Source organism: Haliotis rufescens, unplaced genomic scaffold, assembly GCF_023055435.1.
Source record: "Haliotis rufescens isolate VD_foot unplaced genomic scaffold, xgHalRufe1.0.p SCAF_7, whole genome shotgun sequence".
NCBI lineage: Eukaryota > Metazoa > Mollusca > Gastropoda > Lepetellida > Haliotidae > Haliotis > Haliotis rufescens.
The window spans coordinates 49,336,935-49,364,129 of NW_025964361.1; the positions used below are offsets into that span (position 1 = coordinate 49,336,935).

Consider the following 27,195-nt stretch of genomic DNA (forward strand, 5'->3'; position numbering starts at 1 on the left):
TTGGGCAGTTTGGCATGGACTATAGGACTAGTGCCAATTTCTAACGCTGTAAATATTGTTCCTCCATGTACCTGGCAGCAAAATAACAGTTATCACATACCTGTTTGATTAAGTAAGATTAACCGTCAGAGATAGATGGCAATAACTTTCTTTGATATAAAAGTCATAACGTAGCCACTGTGAAGTGGTATTCGACCAAAGCTTGGTAAAATCCTTATGTCTGGAACATATATAGCAACCTGCTATCAAGTGTAGGCCATGTTGTTTCTGGAGGTGGTTGCATTAAAGGCCATGTTGTTTCTGGAGGTGGTTGCATTAAAGGCCATGTTGTTTCTGGAGGTGGTTGCATTAAAGGCCATGTTGTTTCTGGAGGTGGTTGCATTAAAGGCCATGTTGTTTCTGGAGGTGGTTGCATTAAAGGCCATGTTGTTTCTGGAGGTGGTTGCATTAAAGGACTTGTTGTTTCTGGAGGTGGTTGCATTAAAGCATTAAAGGCCATGTTGTTTCTGGAGGTGGTTGCATTAACCTATGAATTATCCAAAGAAACATCTCGGAGGGACAAACCCGCAAACTATGGAAATTGAGTAAAAATGAAAATGGCGTCTGATAACTTTGAAACCATTGATAAGGAAGTTATCTGCGAACAGAATAACAAATACCTGACCTAGCAGACATAAATTCACAAGGAGGCTCCGGCAGCTCTTTCTCAGTCAGACATCACATGACGAGATACGGTCATAGAACCATCGCCGATTTTATTTGGAAGTCTGGGGACACCAGTGTGTATATAACAAAGGTAGGGTTCTTTAAGAGCTCAGACATCTTGTGTGATAAATTTATTTAACCTTTCGTACACACATAGATCTAATGTCTTAAACGTCCAGACAGCATAATCTCTTTAGATCTGGGGAGAGGCATTCGTATAGAATATATATATATATATCAATCTTTTTGTCTACATGATTCGAAACTGATATCGCGACTAGTACAGTAGAAATACCAGTGGAAACAGTGGAGATTCACAACAGCCGTATGAAAGTTGTAGGAACTGATACTCTACGTTGAAATCAATCAGTGCATGATGCTTTTTGTCTTAATCTACAACACACCATCTCGTTAGGCTGTCTTCATTGTAAAACAATATTCTGTGTTCCGTTGTGGATACAAGCTTTGCTCACTGGATTTGCACAGCAGCTATGTTGTTGTAGCTAGAGTTATATTGAAATGAATATACAAATATATAAATTGATTCCATGGCATTTGAAATGCTACCCAAGTAATTTTTTTTATGCATTTGTTTTCATAAACCTAAAACAAACAAGCATGAAATACTCACATCCCCCGCCAGTATGACATGCCGGGTGTGTGCAATGCATAAGCTCCTGTGCATTATGTTCACTGGGCCTTTTTGTAAAGAAATATAGTACGTTTTTCAAGATCTGCTCCGGAAACGAGGACTACAACCATTTTCAGTCTAAATCAAAGTCGTTGCCATGGAACCTTGAAAAATATTTTTTTTACAAATCCCAAACTATCAAAAGGCACTAGTTCACCACTAGATCTATCTATGTGCCAAGTTTGGTGAAGAAATATGGTACGGTTTTCAAGATCTGCTCCGGAAACGAAATGTGACGGACGGACGGACAGCACCCATTCCTATATCCCCCTTCCACTTCGTGGAGAGGGATAATTAAGCCACACCCACTCACGGATGAGTGTTTCTTGTTTGGTTACTCATAGAGTGGGCGGGGCTTGTGTTGTATATTGTGTTCATCGATATCCCTGGCTTCGTATTGTTGTCCATAGTTTTATTGTAGAAATGATTAGATAAGCAGTCTGTGAAGTTATTTTTCTTGCCTAACTTATTTATAAGAACTGACTTCAATATGTTTTTTGCACCTGGATCATTAAATGTAAAACCCGGTGTTCATGTGCAATTTATTTACAGTGCACACTGCTTTTCAATAGGCATTAATATTTTGTCTTCACTCTCACTCACTCACTCACTCACTCACTCACAAAGTCAATGAACATAATACAAATGAACTGACATATGGGTGCGTATTTAAACAGCTACATGTAAAATGTTTTATTCAAGAGGTTTTTTTAAGCTAACCTTAAATCAAAAGGCATTCTCAAACAGTATCAAGACTATCTTTAGATATTTTCAATTGAATTCAAACATATGATAAAACCAACTGAGAGAGTTTATATTCATGAGAACACCATATGATAAAACCATATGATAAAATCAACTGTGAGATATAGTTCCTATTGCTGCCCAGTTTATATTCATGAGAACACCATGTGATAAAACCATATGATAAAACCAACTGAGAGATATAGTTCCTATTGCTCCACAGTTTATGTTCATGAAAACACCATGTGATAAAACCACATGTTAAAATCAACTGAGAGATATAGTTCCTATTGCTCCACAGTTTATATTCATGAGAACACAATGTGATAAAACCATATGATCAAAACCAACTGAGAGATATAGTTTCTATTGCTCCACAGTTTATATTCATGAGAACACCATGTGATTAAACCATATGATCAAAACCAACTGAGAGATATAGTTCCTATTGCTGCCCAGTGAATATTCATGAGAACACCATGTAATAAAACCATATGATAAAACCAACTGAGAGATATAGTTCCTATTGCTCCACAGTTTATATTCACGAAAACACCATATGATAAAACCAACTGAGAGATATAGCTTCTATTGCTCCCCAGTTAATATTCATGAAAACAACATGTGATAAAACCATATGATAAAACCAACTGAGAGAAATAGTTTCTATTGCTCCACAGTTTATATTCATGAAAACACCATGATAAAACCATATGATAAAACCAACTGAGAGATATAGTTCCTATTGCTCCACAGTTTATATCCATGAAAACACCATGTGATAAAACCATATGATAAAACCAACTGAGAGATATAGTTCCTATTGCTCCACAGTTTATGTTCATGAAAACTCCATGTGATAAAACCAACTGAGAGATATAGCTTCTATTGCTCCACAGTTAATATTCATGAAAACAACATGTGATAAAACCATATGATAAAACCAACTGAGAGAAATAGTTCCTATTGCTCCACAGTTTATATTCATGAGAACACCATGTGATAAAACCATATGATAAAACCAACTGAGAGATATAGTTTCTATTGCTGCCCAGTTTATATTCATGAGAACACCATGTGATAAAACCATATGATAAAACCAACTGGGAGATATAGTTCCTATTGCTCCACAGTTTATATCCATGAAAACACCATGTGCTAAAACCATATGATAAAACCAACTGAGAGATATAGTTTCTATTGCTCCACAGTTTATATTCATGAGAACACCATGTGATTAAACCATATGATAAAACCAGCTGAGAGATATAGTTTCTATTGTTCCACAGTTTATATCCATGAGAACACCATGTGATAAAACCATATGATAAAACCAACTGAGAGATATAGTTTCTATTGTTCCACAGTTTATATCCATGAGAACACCATATGATAAAACCATATGATAAAACCAACTGAGAGATATAGTTCCTATTGCTCCACAGTTTATATTCATGAAAACACCATGTGATAAAACCACATGTTAAAATCAACTGAGAGATATAGTTCCTATTGCTGCCTAGTTTTTAGTCATGAGAACACCACATTAAAAAACAATACAATAAAAACAACTGAGAGATATAGTTTCTGTTGTTCCCCAGTTTATAGTCATGAGAACACCACATGAGCATGGTGTGTGATGTTGCCAGCAGTTGACACAGCAAGGCTCCCTAAAACTCTTCCCAACTTTAAATGTTCAAATGTTGTTGTTTTTTCTGGAAGTAAGATTAACTGCGTTTCTTATTCCAATAAAGAGAATCAAACTCTCTTCTTCTTTAAACAGAATCGATCATTTCTCGTCAATATCGTAAACGACTGGGAGGCCGAGTGCACACACAGTGTAATCACACACCTAGCCCCTCGCTATAGGTCCGCAACAGGTTCGGCTATTCCCTCATTATTGCATTATTCAAGATGGTGGTTTTTTGGGAGACGAGGAGTTCTTGGAGAGATTACACATCAAACAATCTCATTCAAACCTGTCAAAAATGAAAATCAGGAGTCCAAGTAACTGATCCCTTGCGCTAACATTTTATACGCTAACATTTCAATTTTCATTGTGGTTGTTTGTATAATGGCTTTCTTTGTTCATCCTTGACATGTAAACTGATATCCTGGACATACTGATCATATTCCACGGGCTGAACATTATTTTCTGTGATAAAATGCACATAATATTCTGGGAGAATTGGACTTGTCTTTTTTCATGTTCTTTTTATCACCGGCAGTAAATTCATTTGTCAGCGTCAACATCAGGTTTGGTTTGAATCTCAAACAGTAGCTCCTCTGTTACTTTGGTACGATGGATCCTCTGTGGCGTGTGCTGGGAAGCAGCTTCTGCTTGTATCCATTTGGGAAATTTAGACCATTTGAATTTCAAAAAGCGTTTTTAACAACATAACAAGATCTGCATCTTGTGACCTTACTAAGCACCATATTCCCTCCCTCCAGATCAGTCTCATCGTGGTATAAGCAGTTTCAACTCCAGCAGGACTTCTGTCAGCAAATAAATAGGGCTGAATTGGCACATCTGTAATTTTACCATCGGCAAGAAATCTCATTAAGGTGCCTGCCATTTATCAAGGGGCCATGGAGGAGGGGCAGCTAGAATAATTGAGAATGGCTTGAACAATGACAGGTTTATAGGGACAGTCGTGAAAAAAAAGGCACAATTTCAGGGAGGGATAGGTTGATATATTAAGAGCATGTTTGTGTGATTTTCATCCTGGCAAATGATTTTTACATTTCTTGTAAAAAGTGAGGGTCCAGAAACAGTCGAACTGCAAGAATAATGCCAAACATACTTATATCTAAATAGTGTATAGTATGCATGTGCAGGGGCTCTAGAATGTGTGGATCACGTCCTGAGTCTGCTTCCTGAGCTACAGTGCTACAGTTAAATCACAGGAGCCTGTAAATAATCCAGTCTGGACCAGGCAAACTAGTGTAAACAGCGCACGTAGCAAACTATGGCATCAGGTACAATAAGCCACAAAGCTCGCCACCGCCACTAAAGCATTAATGATTCTTCATGAACTATACCAGTTGATTCTTCCCAACCTCTACCAACTGATTCTTTTCGATCCTCTACCAACTGCTTCTTCCCAATCTCTACGAACTGATTCTTCTTGATCCTCTAACAACTTCTTCTTCCCAACACTCTACCAACTGATTCTTCTTCCTGACCCACTACCAACTGATTCTTCCCAACCTCTACCAACTGATTCTTCTTGATCCTCTACCAACTTATTCTTCCCAACACTCTACTAACAGATTCTTCCCAACCCTCTACCAACTGCTTCTTCTTCCAAACACTCTACCAACTGATTCTTCTTCCTGACCCCCTAGCAACTTATTATTCCTGACCTCTACCAACCGATTCTTCCTCACCTCTACCAACTGATTTTTCCTGACCTCTACCAGATGATTCTTCCTGACTGTCTGCCAACCGATCCTTCCAGACCCCCAAGCAACATATTCCTCCTGACCCCCAAGCAACATATTCCTCCTGACCCCCAAGCAACATATTCCTCCTGACCCCCAAGCAACATATTCCTCCTGACCCCCAAGCAACATATTCCTCCTGACTCCCAAGCAACATATTCCTCCTGACCCCCAAGCAACATATTCCTCCTGACCCTCTAGCAACATATTCCTCCTGACTCCCAAGCAACATATTCCTCCTGACTCCCAAGCAACATATTCCTCCTGACCCAAAGCAACATATTCCTCCTAACCCCCAAGCAACATATTCCTCCTAACCCCCAAGCAACATAATCCTCCTGACTCCCAAGCAGCATATACCTCCTGACCCCCAAGCAACATATTCCTCCTGACTCCCAAGCAACATATTCCTCCTGCCCCCCAAGCAACATATTCCTCCTGACTCCCAAGCTACAAAATTCCTCCTGACCCCCTAGCAACATATTCCTCCTGACTTCCAAGCAACATATTCCTCCTGATTCCCAAGCAACATATTCCTCCTGACTCCCAAGCAACATATTCCTCCTGATTCCCAAGCAACATATTCCTCCTGACCCCAAGCAACATAATCCTCCTGACCCCCAAGCAACATCTTCCTCCTGACCCCCAAGCAACATATTCCTCCTGACCCCCAAGCAACATATTCCTCCTGACTCCCAAGCAACATATTCTTCCTGACTCCCAAGCAACATCTTCCTCCTGACCCCCAAGCAACATATTCCTCCTGACCCCCAAGCAACATATTCCTCTTGACCCAAAGCAACATATTCCACCTGACTCCCAAGCAACATATTCCTCCTGACCCCCAAGCAACATATTCCACCTGACTCCCAAGCAACATATTCCTCCTGACCCCCAAGCAACATATTCCTCTATGGACATTTTGAAGTTTTAACATGTAGAAATATCTGCCTCCAGATGAGATGAGGTTTGAATCCCTGCACACCATCTGTTGTAATGGGGCATTAGGTCAGGCACCAGGTTTTTACACCAAGGACCGGAGGCTGAAGCTACCTGTTAGATGACACTGTGTGCAAATGTATACTGGTGCTCACAATCCCTGTATGCTATAACCATCTATAAACATGACCTGATGGTTGATGCACTCTGCAATCATCTCATTGTGCTGAAGGGTCCTTGTCATATGAGGCAGCTTCACCGAGTTCAAGGACATATGAACCAAAAGTAAGTAAAGCCTGATTCAGTAGACAAGGAAGACTTCCAATATATTATCAATCAAAGCGGGAATGCTGTTAAAAACAGGAGGAATCGATATTCCCGAACTGGGAAAATGTGGAATGGCAAACTGGTTTGGTACTAATTGGAATGGATTTTCCCCCGGTGTTGGCACCAAGGGGAAGGGTATATTTCTGGTGACTGAACTCGGACCGGGTAGATTTCTGTATATAAAAATCTACCTGGGGTAGGTTTATGTATTTCCGCATACAACAAAGACCTCTTCAGCTCTAGCTGCAGGTAAAGGTGTCTAACAACAGGTAGAAGTTGGTAGCACCAGGTGGGTGCACCCTCCACACATCTGGGCTATCCTGACACAGACAGCATGCAACAGACATTTGAGCAGATGTATCTAGGTACCTGTGCTTGATAATTTCTGAATGACTAAATTCCTACAAAACATCATAAGTCTGACGCTGTCAGTTAAGCGCACACAGATCTGTGAAAAGTGCCGTTGGATAAAGGTGAAATGATACACTGACACATCGTGATACATGGCCTTTAATGTGATACACGATACATATGGACATGTATCGGGATACATGATGACCCAAAAATCCTTATTTCTAATTTTCTTAACCCCATCTTCATTTGAACAAATGTGAGTTTGAAAGGCTGATTCTGTAAATCAGTTGTTTGCAATCATTTGGTGATGGACTTGGAACAGCTAACAAGGAAGAAACAGTCTGTCATCATTTTTCACTCATTTGAGATACATGAGTATTCCAGTTTTGGGCCTTTGTGTTATTCTGCCGTACCATGACACATATTGTATGGTGACCAGTGTATCAAGATACATATCGTATCGTGGCCTTCTATATTGTTGCACTAGTAGTGAGAGGTATTGTGATTAAACTGTGAAAGTGTCACATTTTATCACATGAGTAATCTTGATGTTCTTTTCACTGAAAAGCTATAATAACGCTACAAGCAGCATCAACCTCAGTCACTCACTGCATGAACAAATTCCTCTATGTAAACCCACTGGGGACTCTTCTCTGTAAACCTTGCACCTAAGTAATGTGATCGAAGCACATATCCTATGTTGCTCAAGAAATAGTTTCATACGACATCCTCCGTCTGGGTAATTTGATGGACAAGGTTACACCACAACATTATCCCCTGCTTCAGACAAGGTCTAAAGGTCACAGAGATGCTGCCGGCTGCAGCGTCGGCCACAAAACACAATGCCTGTTGGGGAGGGTACACACCACAGAAACCTACGTCTCCGCTGACAGAGGGATTGGTAAATTTAGACTAACTATTACAGGAGTCAGAAATGTTCCATCCCCAATCTAAATGCAAATGGGTGATGATGTTGTCACAAGCAGCTACAGGAGCACAATTCTGGCAGGAGCATCTGCCTCCAGTATTACACAAGGTAATTCCCAAAGACTCCAAAGTGCTATTTAACAATCGAATGTTAATTTTTTCTTTTAATCAAAAATGTTGATAACTGCGTTCTGAGACAATGTCAAGGTCAGGGACTTAGAATTGCTCAGCCTCAACAAACTCACTTCCTGTTGGTTTGCTCAAGTTGTATGTACTCCAAATGATATAGACAAATTTAGAGAAATTGTTTTGAAATGCTGTTTTTGCAAACACCTGCTCATTTAACCTTATGACATGCATGAGTTGAAAATGTTTTCATCCTCCATTGGATTTTCAAAATCTTGTTCTTGGCAACATACAAATGAATGCTCCAAAGGCTTTAATGGTTTTTTAAATTGTATCAAGTCATGACAGAACGATTTGAAAACTGTTTTGTAAAACCATAAATCATTCCCTCCTGCCGTGGAACATGAGAAGTCGGACTAATTTGATAATGAACACATTGCATGCCAACATTCAATATGTCAAAGATTTAGTCAACTTTTTCCTGTTAACACCAGTGTATGGGTCTTTCTGTGGCTTCAACAACACGATTTAGTCCTGCAGCTTACATTGTTTGAGTCATGCAAATGTCACATTTCAGACTCAACGTGCCAAACTGTTAATTTGTACCCAACAAGAAGCAGGCATGCTGTAGCTTCACATTTCCAAACAATTGCAGCAAAACAAAGTTTTTTAAGATTACACGCTCCCGATTACTTCATCAGAGAGGATTTGTGAGTGTTATAACGAATTAAAACCAGTTTAATGGCTACAGTGTTCCCGCAGTGTATTGCGCTCTTCAATATAGCGCTAACTCGGTTATGACGCACGGTAAAGCATGGCATGTCAACGGTAGAAACTAACAGTTTAAGTCTACTAGTCCTTATAACGATAACATATAGCGAAATGCCTAAAAATGGCAAATTTCTACTAGTCCTTATGATACCTTTTGCTATTGGGCAGTTTAGCAACGACTACAGGACTAGTGCCAATTTCTAAAGCTGCATGTACATAATTTGGACATTTGAAAACTTTATCAGAACTTTTATTAATTCTTTGAAAGTGTTATGTGTTGATTCACAAGTCGAAATACAAAGGTTAACCCAGAAATCGGTTCGTACAAAATTAACTTGTGAATGAAGAATTAACAAATTCTATTGAAACACACAGGATGAGGTTACAATTCGCACAGGATGAGGTTACAATTACACCCAGCAACAGGTTGAACAAATAACAGGCCCTCTTATACTGATCAGCGCACGCACGAATGTCCAGAATTTGCCACAGTTGAATGTCTTCAATGAGGCACATGCTCCATATTATATTCCAGGAAACGTCGTGGGAGGTAGGCAATAGGTTTTCCAATAGGTATCTGGACAGGTAGATAAGACGTCACTCACTCACTCACTCGACCCCACACTTGTTCACTCACTAACTCTCTCAATGACTTCCCCTCACTCACTCACTAATTCTTTCACTCACTTCCCCCTCACTCACTCTCTCACCTCCCCTAACTCACTATCCACTCACTTCCCCTCACTCACTCACTAATTCTTTCACTCACTTCCCCCTCACTCATTAACTCTTTTGGGGCACGGGTGGCCCAGTCGACTAAGGCGTCATGATTCGCTGTGCAGAATTACGTCCCCTCGGCACGCCAGAAACCTATGATTGTGGGTTCGAAACCCGGTTCTCCTCAATTATGTTTCTAGGTTTGTCAGCACCATACCCATGTTCAGGGTTTCACCGAAGTGGTAAACGTCTAAGGCCTGCATTACTTCGGGCTTTACTCCCACATTAAGTTCTCTCACTTCCCCTTAACTCACTCACTATCCATTTACTCACATACTATCCACTCACTCACTTTCCCCTCACGCACTATCTCACTTCCCCCTCACTCACTAACTCACTTCCCCTCACTCACTATCCACTCACTCTCTCACTTCCCCAAACTCACTATCCACTCACTCATTCCCTCCTCACCCACTCTCTCACTTCCCCTCACTCACTATCCACTCACTCTCTCACTTCCCCTCACTCACTATCCACTCACTCACTCACTATCCCCTCACTCACTATCCACTCACTTCCCCTGACTATCCACTCACTCACTCTCTCACTTCCCCATCACTCACTCTCTCACTTCCCCTAACTCACTATCCTCTCACTACCCCTCACTCACTCTCTCACTTCCCCTTACTCACTCTCTCACTTCCCCTTACTCACTATCAACTCACTTCCCTTAACTCACTATCCACTCACCCACTCTCTCACTTCCCCTCACTCACTATCCACTCACTTCCCTTAACTCGCTATCCACTCACTCACTTCCCCTCACTCACTATCCACTCACTCACTTCCCCTTCATCACTATCCACTCACTCACTCTCTCACTTCCCCTTACTCACTTCCCTTAACTCACTACCCACTCACTCACTCCCCCATCACTCACTCTCTCACTTCCTCTAACTCACTATCCTCTCACTTCCCCTCACCCACTCTCTCACTTCCCCTCACTCACTATGCACTCTCTCACTTCCCCTAACTCACTTTCCCCTCACCCACCCTCTCACTTCCCCTAACTCACTATCCCCTCACCCACTCTCTCACTTCCCCTAACTCACTCTCTCACTTCCCCTAACTCACTATCCCCTCACCCACTCTCTCACTTCCCCTAACTCACTATCCACTCACCCACTTCCCTATCTCAATCTCACTTCCCCTCACTCACTATCCACTCACTCTCACTCCCCGCTCAACCACTCTCTCACTTCCCCCTCACTAACTCTCTCTCACTTCCCCCTCACACACCCACTCACTCAATGAAATAAAGCCTGCTGTATATATGAAATGGACTGCTTTCTAGACCACTGACATTTGATAATTGACAGATAAATGTAATGGTTCTATTTTCTATGGGTTCCTCAAAACCTGTTCCTCGTTACCAGACTGGGCTGTTAACTGTGAAGAGCTGCCAGACAAGTGAAGTGACAGGGCCTGGGCCCTTCTAGACTGTCACTGTCTGGTGCTAAGTCACATCAACATGGACAGCTCTGAGTGATGGAGTGAGGGAGTGAGTGTGTGACAGAGTACCCAGTATCCCTTAGTGATGCCATCCATGCTGAGTGCTGACTCCCCCCTTCAGGAGCTGGTAGACAAGCTGACAAGCTGAGCGACAATGTCACAGCTGTGTTGCCCACCATCTCCTACCCTCACTGTCTGTTACTGTGGCAGAGCCCCCAACACTATCTGTTACTGTGCCCGACTATCTGTTACTGTGGCAGTGCCCTGAAATACTATCTGTTACTGTGATGTGCCCCCAACACTATCTGTTACTGTGCCCCACTATCTGTTACTGTGCCCCACTATCTGTTACTGTGGCAGTGCCCCCAACACTATCTGTTACTGTGCCCCACTATCTGTTACTGTGCCCCACTATCTGTTACTGTGCCCCACTATCTGTTACTGTGGCAGTGCCCTGAAATACTATCTGTTACTGTGATGTGCCCCCAACACTATCTGTTACTGTGCCCCACTATCTGTTACTGTGGCAGTGCCCCCAACACTATCTGTTACTGTGAAGTGCACCCAACACTATCTGTTACTGTGACAGTGCCCCAAACACTATCTGTTACTGTTGCAGTGCCCCAACACTATCTGTTACTGTGATGTGCCCCAACACTATCTGTTACTGTGATGTGCCCCCAACACTATCTGTTACTGCAATAGTGCCCCAACACTATCTGTTACTGTGGCAGTGCCCCCAACACTATCTGTTACTGTGGCAGTGCCCCCAACACTATCTGTTACTGTGGCAGTGCCCTGAAATACTATCTGTTACTGTGAAATTTCAGTGCCCTAAAATACTATCTGTTACTGTGAAATTTCAATGCCTATAGCTGTCAACAAATATTTGTGTCTACCTCTCCACTAGGAGACATCTTTGTGATAAAATAGCTTATCGCTGAAAAACAATATTACATTTTGAAATATGTCCATTAGTCTAACACAATGCTTTTAGCCTGACAGCTATGTAAGCCTCTCAGATAACTTCTGACAATGGACACGGTGTACCAGGGATAGATCAATGTCACGCATCTGGGAAAGTGAACCAGTTATTCCAGCTAAACTTGAACATTGGTGCTTATCTTGCCCTTCAAACAGAAAAAAAATGTGACAAGAAAATGTATGATACTGTAGGCTTGAAAACAAAACATGGACATAAAGACATGTATTTTGCAAGTTGTCATACTTAAAAATGGCACACTTTATGCATCAACATTTTTATGATTCTAATATATTTCAACACTATTATGAGTCGTCGTGATCAGTTCAGAAAAGCCAGATGTAGGAAGTTCTTCACATGCTTTTCAATAGACAGGAGGCACCGCATATTGGAACATATTCAAGAGAGGTCCATATTGGCAGGCTTCGTATGCATTAGATAAAAATCCCAAAGCAACATCAATCTCCTAAAGTGGTTTCTTTAGATGCAACATACTTTTGTAACTTTTCGGCGTTCATCCAAGTGCATAAGTTTTTCCTCTCTCTCTCTCTACTTATATATACTTTATTCTGGATTGAAAACGAATGGAAGTGTATGCTGCAATCTGATTGGTGGAAAAATGTGATTAAATGGGAATCGAAGCTCGAAATCTCTGGGACTATTCACGGCACATGAATACTTTTCTTGATAAGTATCTCTTTTTTCTCAATCCCAAATTTGAAGAACCTTCCATTTGGTTTGGCAAAATGGTTACCATGTTCATTAAATATAAAGTTTGATCAATATTCATCACAACAACTTGGATTTCGTGGACTTCTTCCACATTCTGCTAATCAGACGGGTCAAGTTATCACGGAATCATAGGATGGCAGCCATTTTATCATGACGTCACCGCATTCTAGAAAATGATTGATAACATTCGTATTTCACAAAGTCAACAAATATTACGTGATTTCGAATTTGCAGGGTTTGTATTAGTATTCAATGCCCGGAAATCTTAACACTGTAACATTTAAAATTTCTTTACATTAAATATTCAATAAAACCTGCAAATCTGGAAACACAAAACATTTATCTACCATGAGCAGCTGAAAGGTCAGGGAGTGATAGTAAATCTGTGAAGATGTTTGACACACTACAATATAGGTTTCATGCTGGTCGGTCGAATACATAGAATAAAGTTGATCTAATCGGTTGAAAAATGCTTGAGCTTTCCTTCCTAATCAGTCTAATCGGTTTAGCTGGCAAGGCATGGTCGTTCTTGAGATCTACTTATGTATTTTGTTGGGATGTAAGACAACAGTGAATGGGTGGTGATTGGGAACCCAATGCACATGTACAGACATCTTCTTGAGGCAAGGGAGTTAACTGACTGTAAAAGTTTACAACCCTTGCCCAACTAGGCTTGGAATTATGGAGTGATATTTTGGCTGGACTAACAAGTCTATGCATAGTCCAATCAAAATCGCATAACGAAATTGACATCCAGTTCATAAACAACATGGATTTCAACGTGCAGTTTTCGGTCGACTGCATGATTTGCAAAGGATGTGTACTGTCAACTGGGCGCTGACAGTTTCCAAATCTTTTCATGTTTTTAATCAAGGTGCTCACATGATTTGATGCACTTCGTGATGTAAGACCCGTTTTATTACAACATAGATCTTGATCATTGGGCACTGCCATTTTGTTTGAAGCAAATGCAAGTGATATGAGAGGTGGAATCTGATTGGTCAATAGGAAGGACATAGAAGGGACATAACATAGTTTGCTGTAAGCATTTTGTCTGTCAGATATCTTGGACCTAGTTACATTTCCTCTCTCAAGTCATCACATTTAATAGACAGAATATATTCACTTCAAAGGCTATAGCCAAATCACTATTTTACTATTTTTAATTGAGGGTGTAAATTGTGGACAAGTGTCAGTCTTTTATCCAGTTAATCACTTGCCTTCAATTGTTTATTGACGCTTTGAACAGCCGCAAGTAGCCGCAAATGTTTTGATAGGCTGATTAGTGACAAGTGAGCAGCTCAGAGATAAACAGATAAACATGAACACTGTCGCTGACAGAGTACACACTGGACCACAAAGTGAGTTCGCTATATCCATTATTTCGTTATAACATTTCGTGTTCATAAAATCCATCAATTTTAATTGATAAAATATCCAACAAAAGGCCGGGACCAAAAAAACAGTTCGTTGTAAGCATGTTTATTATAAACATAGTTTATTGTAAGTCTTTAATAATGTCTTTTCTTGTACACTCTATATCTTCTACTACAAAAAAACCATCAGCTATGTACACCAAATATATTAATAAAAAATTTCAACAATTATTTTAACACATATCACTTCATATTCTTATATCTTTTTATTAATAAGTCAGGAATTCCCCTTCAGCAAAAAACCTAAGTTGTGCACGCGACATTAATAAAATTGAAGATTGGCGAACTTGCCTGTTCGATTATGTGAGCATGGGTATAAGTATGTTTTTAAAGGGGAATAAGGCAATTATTGTCTTCATTTATGTTTAGAATCCATTTCCTGAAGTGTTAACATATTAGCTTGGGTCATCTTCACATCTTTTTTAGGTATGTTTTTAAAGTTGAGTACTGTCATTAATTGTTTTCATATAACATGAGAAGCAGTTTCCTGCAGATTGAACATCTGATGATTTAATTAGAACAAGTGAGAATAGACAACTTTGTTTGTTGTTTAACACGGAACTAAGCAATATTTCAGGTATATGATGGCGGTCTGTAAGTAATCAAATCTGGACCAGACAATCCAGTGATTGACATCATGAGCATCGATCTACGCAATTGGTATACAATGACATGCATCAACCAAGTCAGCAAACCTGACCACCTGATCCCTTTAGTGGCCTCTTGTGACAAGCATGGGTTGCTGAAGACCAATTCTAACCTGGAATCTTCACGGGACGTATGGACAAGTAGTTTTATGTACCAAGCTGTTGTATTTACTGGGTATATAAAAATGCGGTTTTGTTTCAGCATTATGCACAATGGATAATGCGGAGGTAGCAGTTGTGTTTCTTCCATGTTCCTGACATGCCAGGTATACTAGCCATGGAGGTTTTAAACACACAGTAACCAAGAAGAAGGATGAACATCTCTGCTGGATATGAGTAATCCGACGTTGGAATGCAACCATGGTGAATAAAGCAGTGCTGACATCCAAACACAATCTCTTTGATCTCGACACCCCTTCTTGATAAATAGTGAACTGCTCTATTTTGAGATTGTTAATCTCTGGGTACTGATCCATCAAATGTGCTGGAATATTCAGTGTTTGTTTGTTTGTTTGTTTGTTTGTTGTTTAACGCCGCACTCAGCAATATTCCAGCCATATGACGGCGGACTGTAAAATAATCGAGACTGGACCAGACAATCCAGTGATTGACATCATGAGCATCGATCCACGCAATTGGGATCAATGACATGTATCAACCAAGTCAGCGAGCCTGAGCACCCGATCCCATTTGTCGCCTTTTACGACAAGCATAGTCGCCTTTTACGGCAAGCATGGGTTGCTGAAGACCTATTCTACCCCGGAATCTTCACGGGTCGGAATATTCAGTGCTGATCGGTCGACATCTATTTTCTTATTCTTTACTATTTTCTCGACCAATCGGGATGACACCATATAGACAGTGCTGATTTAAATTGCCCATTAATACTTAATTGTAGAGATCGTAATGAAAGTGAACCAGCACATGGGTCAAACAGAACACACACGCAAACTCTGTGGTTCTAGGAATGAAATACTTTGCAAAAGTAAAACTAAATTTCTTTTAAAATATTGTGCTATGTAGGAGGTCACTATTGGGGTCAACCATTTTCCTGGCTATTACAGATATACAGATACCGTATTTGACGTAATAAGTGCCCAGGGTGCTCTCAAAATTTGAAATAGGGGGCTCTTATTAGAATATTATTTTGGTGAATAAAACGGAGTTGAAAGATTGTACATTTCGTAGTTTATGCTGACAGCCTGAAATGTTTATATACGACAGATATAAACACATGACTGCGTATTATAGATGAATAAATAAGTCTTGTGTACATTGATCAATCGGAAGGGGTGCGTGCTAATTGGGATTGTTCACAAGCCAATATCGCTTATTAGATTGGGGTGCTTATTACGTCAAATACGGTATATAGAAATGCATGTAAATTCATGAAAATATGTTTTGAGGTTGAGTGTGCTATAACTTTACACTTATCATTAGCATTTATGTACGTTTAGCAACCTTGTTGCATGAGTGAATGAGTTATTATTTTACATCATTTCAGCAATATGTCAGCCATATAATAACTTTTGTTTCACGAATACAATCACATAATACAACACAGTCAACTGGTCCTACCTGATAGGTGACTCTGTGGCTGGAGACTTGTGTACAATGTCCACCTGCAACAAAAGAACTAATTAGTGCTCCATCTCAGCCTGGGGCCTGTTCCTCAGTGCAGCCTTAGTGCTACAACCATCATAAGTTTATGCATAAGTATGAGTGTTATGTAAGTCGTAAGACTAACATCATTTTGTAGAACGGGAGCCCAGTTTCATGAAATGCTCTTAGCATTATGACTATCATGTTAAAGTATGGGAGTTACGACAGCCGCAGCACTACGATCACTTTATGGAGGGCACTGGGCCTAATCTGTTTCAAACCCACATTCATTGGATCCTGGCAAGGCTAAAGGATGCAACCTCATGCAGCAAATCATTGCAACTTAGACCACCCATGGCCTTCACAATTGAAGAGGCTTAAGATTAGAAAAGAGGCTTATACCTGTTTTCATGAATCCAAACTTCACATGACATCACTAGTACCCAATGTATGCCCCTGAAGAAATGTATGAAAAGGATGTTGTATATAGTCACAGTGTTCACTGTGTTCACTGTTCAACTTAACCTTTATAGAGTCACCTAAAATACAGACTCTGTGTTTAAGGAAATGTTTTACTTGTCCAACTTCAATACCCTGAATAAATTTGGTCTTACTGGCTGTATTTATGTAATCATAGCCTTGAATGTGACCTTGACCTTTGACATGGATAAGGGTACTTTAAGTAACAAGCTAAAGAGTTTCATGCAGCTTACAGTAAAATCTTGTATCAAAAAGGCATGCAACAGACTTAAAAATAGTCAAGATATTCAAAGATGGACAACTTTATGAACAACCTTCACAGTGACCTTGACCTCAAAAAGAAGGTCACTCCAAAACTTACCAAATGTACACTACACATAAATAGATACAAGAAGGTATGTCCTTGAAAAAAACTTTGACCTAAAACATAAGTGTTCAGAGTGACAAATTCCCTTATTAGAGAGGCTGCCTAATAGTCCATTGTATTGTGTTCGTTTTTAATTTTTCGTTCAAAAAATTTGGAGATTTGCATCTGTATATATTTTTACATACTATAGAGCCTACTCAACATAAAAACCAATGTTTCCAATTTTTGGGGTCCATAGTTTGCGAATAAATGACGCTCAAACTTGACCACTTGAGGCCAGTGTAAATGACAGCAATAATGACCAGTTGTGGGTAAATATTATGAAAATGAGTTATCTCCCCTTGTGACATTGACCTTTCAAGTCAACATGGCTGCGACCACTCTGACAAGAAGAGTTTTTCCATCATCAAGGAAGGCTTATCATCAACCAAGACCCGCTGAAATTCATCTAAATAGGTGAGTGAATATTTTAGAATATTATGACGCGTGCTATCTATGTTGGTTCATTGATAATTATTGAGAAATTGAATGGCAATGATTTCTTCATAATAACATGACTGACAACATAGGCTTGATCTGTTTCATTAAAAGTATATTGCAACCATTTGCTACATGTTAAACTTAACTAGAAATGCTTCCTAGCGTATATTCAGTTTCAGGAAATTTCAATTTTAGTGTAAATTATCCTATTTAGCTCAAGTTATGCTACATAAAAGTTATATGCTGTCTGATACCTTGGGGCCCGTTTAGGGATTCAGTATAATTATTTTTGTAAAATATTGCAATTATTCTTGTTTCTTAAATTTTTCATAGATAATCTATTTACTTTTACGTAGCATGCCTATCTTTTAAACGTACATGTAATAATTTTATATGCGTGCATTAAAAACAATTTTCAATACATCCTTAAAAGGGCCCCACTGCAATGCTCTGTGCATGTCACATATTGTTGTGTCCAGACAACTAATTACCGCAATACTTTTGCTTGCAGACCTCAGATGATACGTTAAATATTTTGGTAATTTCACTTGCAAAATAAAACCCATAAGATATTGTAGCATACATGAAACATTTTTAGTAATGTTTTCCTAACAACTATGAATAATAGCAAATTCTAGTATGAAGACTTGAAATGAATTTTTTTACTAAAGAGCACAAACACTTTTTAAAAATATTTCTGGACATATATTTTTAATAAAGTATGTTTGATTATAAAAACAAACAAAAAATACTATTTCTATTTTCTTCTATTTTTACTTTATGATCAGTATTGTTTGTTTCAGGAAAATTTCAACCTAAATGATGATATCATCACCACAGCTTTGGCAAGTGAATCAGAAGATATCAACATCAGTCACTACAGATTGGAATCTTTGTATTCTGTGCCAAAAGAATGCCCATCATGGATCATCCATACTAGTATCGCAACCAAGATTGTATTCTTACGACCGCTTACTCCATGTTTTGTTTGAACGAGCGAATGTCCATGATGGTGAATATACTGGTATATGGCGAAGACTTGAAGGCTGTGACAGAGAGACTTTATCATCTCACAGTGCTGCCTGGCATCGGACTTGCTACTCCAATGCTACCAACAGCGATCAAATACAGCGAGCACGAGACAGGACACAGAAAGGAATACTTGATGATTCCACACCTTCAAAAAATAGAGGCCGTAAAAGGAAAGGAACAGATCTCCATGAGGAAACATCCGCACCATTTACACGGTCGTCTACAATGCCATTGGTCAAGGACTTGTGCTTCTTTTGCCAGGAAGAGGACAGACAGCCACTTTTTAATGTCAGGACCTTAAATGCTGGGGAAGATTTAAGATATGCCGTTGAAATTTCAAACAATCCTGCCTTAAAGACCAGACTTTATTCATCAATCTCTCCAAGTGATGCCCATTCCATTGATGTAAGATACCACAAAAACTGCTGGACTACAAATGTATTTCATGTTTTGCGCCAGGAAGCCCACAAAGAAAACAAGCGATCTGAATCTGGACATCAAAGTGCCTGTTTAACCGAACTTATTAATCTGGTATGTAGACAGACAGACAACAAGGCCTATCTGTCAATGGGAGATATTGAAGTAACATATATCAACATGCTGGGAGGTATAGACTGCTTGTCTGACCATGTACCTACTTATTCAAGGCAGTGGCTGAAAGTTAGGATACTTACAGAATTACCATCCGTCAGATCTGTTCTGCAAAAAGACCGAAGAAAACCGGCTGTTCTCTACTCCCCTGAAGCCTGCGAGAAAGAGATGGTGCATGCTGCAATTGAAAACGACCAGGGCATGGACAACATGAAGGTTATATACAAGTCAGCACAGCTTGTACGAAAGAGTATAGAAGCCTTTGACAGAGATGACAAAATCAACAATCCCCTATCTGTTACAAGTAACATTAATGACGTCCCAATCGAGCTGTACACTCTGATACGCTGGATGATGGTGGGAACTGTTGAAAACCTTCAGAATGAAGCAAAAGCCAGCGTTGTTGACAGAACAGTACTGACTGTATGCCAGAACATAATGTACGGTTTCAAGTCAAGAAGACAAGTTAAATATACACAGAAAAGAGAATGTGAAACATTCAGATCTCACAATGGAAGAGAAAATCCTCAAATAATAGGATTAGGCCTTACAGTCCACTATGACACAAGAAACAAGACGATCATGGATCTACTCAGTGCACACAACTATTGCATTCCATACAGACGTTCTCTAATGTTGGAAACAGCTCTGGCCAATGCAGTTGTGAAGAACACCAGACAGTTCCAAGGGTTATATGTTCCACCATTTCTGAGGAAAGGTTCCTTTGTCTTTTTTGCTGTTGACAACACAGACTTTAATGAGGACACTCATGATGGCAAAGGCACCACACATGGGACTATTACTGCTGTATATCAGAGCACTGGAGCAACTGGACAGCAAATATCACCACCCCTTGAGATCACTGAAGCAAACAGTCTCTCTGTGGCTCCCTACCATACCAATATGCTTCACTGTGAAAAACCAAATCCAAGAAACCATCCACATTCAAAAGACAAAGAATTTATAACCAACAAAGCAGGTATTGGAAAGTCCTATCACTTGACACACTTTGGCTGGGTTGTTGCTTCCATGATAGCCAGAACAGATGATGAGAAAGAAGCTAGCATGATTCCTGGATGGGCTGGCTACATGTCTTTGTTGTCAGAGAGACAATCAACAACTAGAGTTGGTGCCCTACCACTCCTACCAGAAGTAGCACATGAATGGTCTACCCTGCTCACTGTCATATTGCAAGCTAAGAAGTTGAAAGAACTAGCAGTTGGAAATGAACATCCTACAGTCATCACATTTGACATGGCCCTTTATGAGAAGGTAATCCAACTCCTAGATGCTAAGCCTGAACTGAAAGAAAACATTGTGCCACGACTGGGAGAACTGCATGTTGTCATGGCTGCGCTGAGAGCTTTAGGCACGTCCATAGAAAACTCTGGCATTGATGATGCATGGATGGAAGCTGATGTCTTTGGCCCCACAACAACAAGACAGGTTCTTACATGTACGCATTACAAACGTTGTCTGCGGGCTCATATGTATACCTACATGGCACTCTATGAATTAGCATTGCAAGAGCTCTTCAAGGAATATCCTCAACTTCAAGAAGTTTGTGTGGAAACAGCAGCTGAAATTGAAAGAGCATGCAGGAAGACTGATAAATCATCAAAGACTGAAATTGTCAAAGATGAACATTCTAATCTGATTGGTCAAATTCAGAATGAAGAAGTCATGGAATCATTTCTGAAATGGGAGACTGAGAAATCAAAGAATGCTATGTTCAAATCACTGATGAACTATCTACGAGTTGAGACAATTCTGTTCTTCATAGCAACTTCTCGCAATGCAGATCTGAAGCTTCATCTTGAGGCTGGAGAAGAACTGAGCGGATTATTCTTTGCTATGGACCGACTCAAGTACAAACGACTGTGGCCCCGATATATGCTGACATGCATGCCCTGAAGATCAACTTCCCCGAGACTTGGAAGGAGTTTGAAGCTGGAAACATATCAGTTACAAAGAATGACATTCCATTTACATCCATAGGAGCTGATCATGCATGTGAACATCTGAACAGATTGATGAAAGTACACTCAGACTTGATTGGTATCTCAAACAATTCCAATGCCAGGCAGCGTTTCTTTTTGGCCTCTCCAGAACTCTCTCGTCTTGCTAGTGAGTACAAAAGTTTCATTGAGAGGCAAAAGATATGGAAGAACATCATGACCTTTCACCAGGAGTCATTTGTTGGGATCACACTGCAGTTGACAAGATCAAATCTGCTGTTCTGGATCATGGTAATCCATTTGCTTTTGAAGGTGACAAGATCTTTAACTTAATGACGCATGCCTATGTCCCTGAAGAGTTTGTGTCTCAGATCCTACACATTGATGAAACAGGAAAGAAGCTCTATGAAGAGTACGTGTCTCAACGAATCAACGGGCCAGTGAGTCTTTGGGCACCAGTGAAGAGGGAAAACAACAAGATGTACATGTCAGGATGCCAAAAGCAAACAGTTCGTCTCCGAGATAAGAATGTGGATCTCAGAGAAACAAAAGATTTGTATGGAAGGCTGATGGTTCTTGCCAGATCAAGTAGAGACATTGACTTGAAACAGGCAATTGGTAACTTTGAGTTCACACTGACTCCAAGGTCACTGTTTTCACCAAGTGGATTGCTGTTACCATGCACTGACAAGTCCAAGTTGATCAGCAGTCTTACAAAGTTTGTAAATGAAGAAGCAATGAACTATGAAGCAAGTCAGCCAGAGAACACAGTTGATGACAGTGACACAGAACAAAATCAAACCTTCAACAACATCCCAAGAAAAATTGCTGTATTAGATGGGATGGTTGTACTTCAGAAGATGACAAAGTTACCAAATACAGTGGAAACAGTTGAAGATCTCAGTCAGTGCTTCAATGACAGAGTGATGAACCTGGCAAGAGGGTTTGATGAGGTCATACTTGCTATTGACACATACAAGCAAGATTCACTCAAATCTGCAACAAGAGAAAAGAGACGCCAAGGAAGAGATCCCATTCAGTACCAAATTAGAGATGACACCAGAATCAAGCACATCATGTTAAATCGTTTTCTGTCTCATGACCAAACAAAAGCTGATCTGACAGACTACCTGGAAGAAAAGACACTGGAGTATAATGCTGATTCGTCTCAAACCTTTATTGCATCTGCATCCGGCTGTACCAGGAGCAACAGAGACTTGGAGTTTGAAGCTAACAATCATGAAGAAGCTGACACACTCAAGATATATCTTGCTATTTCAGCTTCACAGCGCAATCCAAGGAACTCGCAGTTGACAATCTTCTCTCCTGACACTGATGTCCTTGTTTTGACCATTGCAAATTACAGCAGTCTCCTGGAAAACACCACACTCTCAATGGCCTCAAATGTTCTTCCAATAAAGCCTCTTTGGACAGCCCTAGGTGTGAAGAAATCATCAGCTTTGCCAGCCTTCCATGCCTTCACAGGAGCTGACAATACAGGCAGATTTTCCCGAGTAGGAAAGGCAACATGGTTTCAGAAATACTTGAAAACGGATGATGATATTGTTAATGCTTTCCTTGTGCTGACTACAAGTGATGAACTCTGTGACCAAATAATTTCAACATTGGCCAGATTTGTATGCAGTGTTTACTGTCCAAAAGGCCTCTCTGTGACAGATATTCCAGAGCTCAGATGGTATCTCTTCTGCAAACATATGGCAGAGAGTGACAAGCTACCACCAACACTGGGTGCTCTAAAGCAGCACATTCTGAGGGTTCATATTCAAGCTTATGTGTGGGGTCAAGCCAATATCGCCCATCAGATCCAATTAGATCCACTTCAACATGGATTCCATAAGGATAAAGATAACCGGATCCAACCAACAACAATGGATGTTCTCCCAGCCCCCAAGGCTATTATTGAGATGGTGAGGTGTCAGTGTAGGAAAGACTGTTTGACCCAAAGATATACATGTCGATCAAACAACTTGTCATGTACAGAACTCTGCCTCTGCACCTCAGTGTGACGATGACACAAATATGTCAACTAATGATGGTGATGACAGCAATGACATGTTTGATGACTCTCTGTGAATATGATATCAAGACACATATCAAGAATTGTGACTTTATTATTCAAGACTTCAAGGGACCTATTTTGGTCTAATGTGACTATGACAATTCTATGTGACATTTTGAAAATTTAAATGCCAAGGCATTGATACAGATGGCTCTTATGTTGCTGAGTTGCTGGAGAAACCTATAACCATAGGTAATTATTGGATAAATGACAGTTTTTAAGGGGTCATATGATAATTAAGGTACAATATATTCTTTAACAATTTTACTTTGTGATAGACAGTTGTAACGTATAGGATTCTATCCACACTACTAATAATATTGCAAAATCCAACTAAGATATTAGAAAAGTTGAGGTAGTTTTTTTGTTAAGAATGTGAAATCATTACCTTAAGCATGTCTAAATTACATATGAGTAGGAATAATATCACATATAAACAATTAAATGACAAAATAAACACCTCAGAAGCCTTAGACTTGACAACTATGGGCAAAAATGGCCGCCATCTTGAAATCCAAGATGGCCGCCAAATGAATGATGGGAAAATTTGGAAACATTGGTTTTCTTCATCTGTACATTGAAAGCTTTCAGAATATGTATAGTTTTGCTAATCTCCAATTTTTTTCAACAAAAGTACATAAGGAACTGGACTATAACGAAAAGTAGAAGCCAACATGACGCTTTAAGACCAAATACTTCAGCAATATTGCAACATTAATGTTACAGATCAGCTTAAACTAAAACATTGTGTGGTATATAATTGACCTATATTTTTCACATCTTACCAAACAATGTATGTAAGTAGGTGATGACTTGTTTACCTTGAATACAAAGTCTATTCCCTTGCTATATGTCTCCTACATGATATATAACCTACAGTTTAATGGCTGATACGAGGCAATACACCCTCCCTGGGGATGATATAAGATGTATATTATATACATGTAAAAGGCCACATCCTATGGCTATAAGGTGGCTGGCATGTGTTGGTGGGATTACGCTAGGCACATCTCCCACACTTCGCTATAGTAGATCCTCTTTACATGTATTGACCTGAAAGATTCCTGTCAAAATGTCTTGTAAGTAAAGAGGGAAGGATTACATATGAATGAAATATCGCCATAAAGTAGGGATTAGTTTCATTCAGAAGTTTAAAATGTATATGATTTTGACATACTGGTACTCTATTCATCATATAATCTGTGCATATTAAATATAAAATGCTAACGCCAGAGAAAAGGCAGTGTCAATTATCTGCCTAAAACAGATTCCATTGGGCGTAAAAGACAAAATGGCAGCAAGATTTAAAAGGATGGATCACTGAATTCAGTGATGACACCAGGGCCTACTTGCACAAAGGGATCTTAGTGCTAAGATGATCTTAACTCCCATACTTTAACATAGGATTACAATAGTCTTAGCACTAAGATCACTTTGTGCAAGTGGGTCCTGGTGCTAAAGAAATAAGGGTAAGTATGTCCTCCCCATCCGGAAGCACCTGCCATTTACACAATTTGCAGAAAAAAGTTAGAATTTGGTTATTGGCTGATGCCGCACAGCACTCATGCCATGCAACCATCCACAACTTAAATTTGTTGTCAGAGATCGAGCGGAAGAGAACACACTTAGCTTAAATGTCAATGAAACTAACTGTTTTTTTCTATAATAGTAACTAGGCAATTATATGCCACTTCTACACTGCTGCATTTTATGCATAAAGCTGTTAGAACATACAGACTTTCATGTGACATTTTTGTTATTAAAGCCTGGCGCTAATAAAGCTTACATACAGATTGGTCTAGAAGTTTGTAAGGTGGTGCTTATTAGCGCGGGGTGCAGAAAATTGGCATGCCCATTGGTGTGGGGTAAGAAAATTGGCATGTTTATTGGCGCTGGGTGCAGAAAATTGGCATGATGATTAGGGCGGGATGCAGAAAATTGGCATGCCCATTGGTGTGGGGTAAGAAAACTGGCATGCCCATTGGTGCGGGGTAAGAAAATTGGCATGCTCATTGGCGTGGGGTGCAGAAAATTGGCATGCTTATTGGCGTGGGGTACAGAAAATTGGCATGCTTATTGGTGTGGGGTGCAGAAAATTGGCATGCTTATTGGCGTGGGGTACAGAAAATTGGCATGCTTATTGGTGTGGGGTACAGAAAATTGGCATGCTTATTGGCGCGGGGTGCAGAAAATTGGCATGCTTATTGGCGCGGGCTGCAGAATATTGGCATGCTTATTGGAGCGGGGTGCAGAATATTGGCATGTTCAGTGGCGTGGGGTACAGAAAATTGGCATGCTCATTAGTGCAGGGTACCAAAAATTGGCATGCTCGTTGGCGTGGGGTACAGAAAATTGGCATGCTTAATGGTGTGGGGTACAGAAAATTGGCATGCTCATTGACGCAGGGAACAGAAAATTGGCACACGTATTGGCACGGGGTATGGAAATACATGATAAACTACTGCATCTCATTTTCATATGTCTAAACCTGAAGATGTAAATCTCTAGAGGTCTTTTTTCTTATGTTGAGGTCATCACTGGAGGTCGTACTTTTTCATTTCTTTGGTTTACTCTGTGATGGTCAAAACTCACCCTAACTTGTGTTGGGTATTGGCCTGACTTTCGTATTCCAATTTTTTGTAACTCTGATTCATGTATTGCGATACGTCCACAATATATGGCATGCGTGCTATCATCTGTAATTTGTAATGAATAAGTATGGACCCATACATTGGATACTTGTGACAACTTCGTCTTCCAATTTTAAGGTTGTTGCTACAACTCATGCGCAAAAGACACATTATATAAAGAAGTGAGTGAGTGAGTATGGTTTTATGCCGCTTTTAGTAATATCACATCAATATCAAGGTGGGGAACACCAGAAATGGGCTTCACACATTGTACCCATATCAGGAATCAAACCCAGGTCTTCGGTGAGACGAGCTAACGCTTTAACCACTTACCTCCCTTATATACAGGAAGCTGGTTGTAATACTTTAGCTCTTTCAAACACAGGAATCAAGTTGCTAACTTCTGAATTTCATAATTTCCTTTCAACTTGTCACTTATGTAAACTTTGCCAACAAGATAAAAATTGCATGATTTTGAAAAACACAATTTACCAGTACATGTACTTTCCAAATGTATAGGGGCGGTCGGGTAGCCTAGTGGTTAAAGAGGTTGCTCGTTAGCCGAAGACCCGGGTTCGATTCCCGACATGGGTACAATGTGTAAAGTCCATTTCTGGTGTCCCCCGCCGTGATATTGCTGGAATAATGCTAAAAGCGGCGTAAAACCATACTCATTCACTCACTCCAAATGTATCGTGATACATGTTTATTAGCATTTCAAATCAGTGTATGCCAGTATATCGTTAATACCACATACGTTAACCTTAACTCAATTTCACACACAAAATTAATATGAATAACATAAATGATTTAATACAAACTGAACACAAAAACCTAACATTGATTTAAAAAAATTTTTTATCAAACTATTCTGTCAATGAGAACCAAAAGTTTTATCAAAAACTATTTTGTTGTGATTTC

The 27,195-nt window shown here is 39.9% G+C and overlaps 1 protein-coding gene across 1 annotated transcript in view; it reads right to left on the bottom strand.

The window, feature by feature from the left end:
- The window catches only part of LOC124110471 (mucin-5AC-like), a 98,346-nt gene extending 81,667 nt beyond the window's left edge, over positions 1–16,679 (bottom strand). Inside the window, exon 1 of the mRNA XM_048388051.1 lies at positions 16,633–16,679. The gene's annotated coding sequence lies outside the window, so the exon portion shown is untranslated. The remainder of the gene's footprint in view (positions 1–16,632) is intronic.
- Between the last annotated feature and the right edge of the window lie 10,516 nt (positions 16,680–27,195).